Source organism: Branchiostoma belcheri, unplaced genomic scaffold (genome assembly GCF_001625305.1).
Source record: "Branchiostoma belcheri isolate BF01 breed outbred unplaced genomic scaffold, Haploidv18h27 scaffold128, whole genome shotgun sequence".
NCBI lineage: Eukaryota > Metazoa > Chordata > Leptocardii > Amphioxiformes > Branchiostomatidae > Branchiostoma > Branchiostoma belcheri.
Window position 1 is genome coordinate 563,623 of NW_017802691.1, and position 2,910 is coordinate 566,532.

The following is a 2,910-nucleotide window of genomic DNA, read 5'->3' on the forward strand; positions in this document are numbered from 1 at the left end:
GTGATGTTCGTCCATCGCAGTCGATGATGACCCCAACTTCAGTCCTTGTGTGTCCGGGTGTGGCTGACGAGTCCAATTCTAGTCCGGAAGCACCTGCCGCAGACGTCACACTTGTGCTCACTTGTGCTCATTGTTCAAGTGTACGCCTCAATAAACTGCCTTATCGTAAAACGACTGATAAGGAATGAAGCAGAAAAGGTTGCCATGGAATGTACTCTACTTTATCCATATCCTATAGAAATAACTGATAAGAGTATGTTGCTATACTACCAGGAATGACCTACAAGTCAAGTTAGACTGTCTGAGCCAGACTAAGAAATTGCCTGTCTGTCTGGTTTTCCTGAAATATCGTTACGAAGGCGCCCTTGTGTCCTTAGAGACCTCTGATGACATGATCCTGTGACTCGGCAGCATGATGGTACGATTCAGACCTGCCCTGGTACAAGCATGTTTTGTTAATGCATTACCGGCCCCTGATACGATTACACGTCTCTGGCGGCAGATTGATGATGGGATGTCGCATACTTTGTGATGTCTGTTCAAACAAGGGGCGGTAAAAAAGAGAGAGATGGTAGAAATGAAGGATAGGAAGAGATGGAAAGCTGTCATTGGAACAGAGGGAAGCTCGACCCAGTGAGTGAGTGAGTGAGTGAGTGAGTGAGTGAGTGAGTGAGTGAGTGAGTGAGTGAGTGAGTGAGTGAGTGAGTGAGTGAGTGAGTGAAAAGAGAGAGAGTCTACCGTTCTTTGCTGTAAGACTAGCTTGGTGATCATTGAACAGGGTCATTTCATGTGGGAAGTCAAAGATATGGTACGTTAGAATTTCTATGATACGATACGTTAGCATTTCTATGTTTTTTGTGTTATATCTTTTTAAGTTATACGTTTTAACGACAACGTTCCTCATTTGAGAACTAAAAGCTGATGGCAGATTAGATGCATTTTTCGTCGAAAATTCAATTTTGAAAAAATTATCTGTAGATGAACAAGATGGCGACAAGACTTTAAAACTTGCCCCTATCTACATACATTATTCTCAACTGAATCTTTTGTAAGTCATATAATTATGTATTCATAAATGAAATGAAATTTATATGTCAAAATGATAGATTCCCTCCTTCTGCATTTCATACATATGCATGTGCAGGCAGGCCAAAGTGTTATGAAGGTCCTTAACGCGCCCACTATATCTTTACACCTAAAATACGGCAGCAATTCTATCCAGTCATCTGGTCCCGGACCCTACCAATTGGGGTCAGGCGCCGAAAACCGAGGCGCTAATGTGCCAGATGCGGCTATAATGAATTATTGAATCGTTATTTTCTACAGGGTCATGAAATAGTGACGGAGAAAGAACAAAAAAGCGGACGATCGTTCAAGGAAAATACTCTCTGTGATAACCACTACCTTAAGGTATGAAAAATTGAAGGTGTTTGATTGAGTCCAACATCAGTCAACAAATGTAATCACCAAGAGACAGGTTGACCTAGTTTTGTGCAGGTCTGAATGGACATGAATAATTATAGTTGTCGATGAAAATACAGTTCATATTCCTTTATGCACTGACGAAAAGTAGTGGATGCTACTTGAAACGTCGAAATCTCAGTTTTCAAGATGCACCCAGTTGCTTGAGTGCCTATTTTCTTTTGTATCTCATTACCTGTATGTCTAACCTTCATCGACGCACAAAGGAATCGTTGTATGTAAAATTATAAGATCCTTGCATTCATTTATATTCTATGAACTGTGGAACAAGAGGTCACAGTGGTGTGACTGATGTACCGGATTCTGTGGTCACCTCATTGTGGTAGCAAACAGCTGAGGCCGATTTTGATTGAAAAGAGTGAGAAATATGTATCGTAAAACGGTAGTTTGTTGTTAAATGAGACGTCGACTCGAAATGACTCGGAAAAGAGGATAGGGAGGTCGTAAACAAGAGCTTCTACATTATTTATTGCAAAGCCAGACTTCTGAAGGAAACTTTATGATCTTGATCCCAAAATGGATCCAGATGACCACTATGAGTACATTTGCCGAATCGTTAAACTTCAAGACGTGTATTATACACGGCTTTATCTCACCCAGTGGCGTCTCTTAACCTGTCGTCTCTGTCTAAGCCATAAAATGAGCCGTGAAATGGAGGCTTCTACTGTCTGGTGCGATGACGGAAATGCTCTCAGTTGTACAGAATCCAGCTTTGCGGTTACAATTAGCTAGTCTAGTTGCTGAAGGAATTTATTTAACATTCATGAACTGATGGCAACATTGATGTTCGTTGCTGCTATCGTTCAGCCGCAGGCAATGACAACTTATAACACTTTTTAAGCTCTATAATTTTATAAAGCTAAATTCATCCTATTTGCTCTCAACGCTTCTCAAGATTGGTGTTATCGTTCAGGCAATGACATATTATGTCACTTTTAAAACTCTATAATCATTTTATAGCTAAATTTTTCCAATTCACTCATTTCTTGTGATTGTGCAGAATAAGTGCGCTTGGGGCAACATTAAGGATTCCAGAGGCGGTTTTACAATGATCTCTCAATGCTCTTTTGACGATCTCCATGATTCCAATGATCTCTCAATGATCTTTCAACGGTTTTTATTGATCTGGCAATGATTCCAATGATCTTTCAATGCTTTCTCAATAATATTCCACTGATTCCAATGATTTCTCAATGATTTCAATGAAATTCCACTAATTTTGAGGATTTCTCAATAACCTTCCAATGATCTCAATGACCGAGGGTTTGGTCGTTCACTAGTCGCCTAACGGTAGCCTCTACCAGGCTCCGCGGATCGCTGGAAAAATAGTAGAAATTGGCCGAAATAAAGGGATAGTATACCAGAGAAGATCCAGGGCCATAGAAGCTCCAATTTGCGACCCACGTCGGCCAATTTCTACTATTTTTC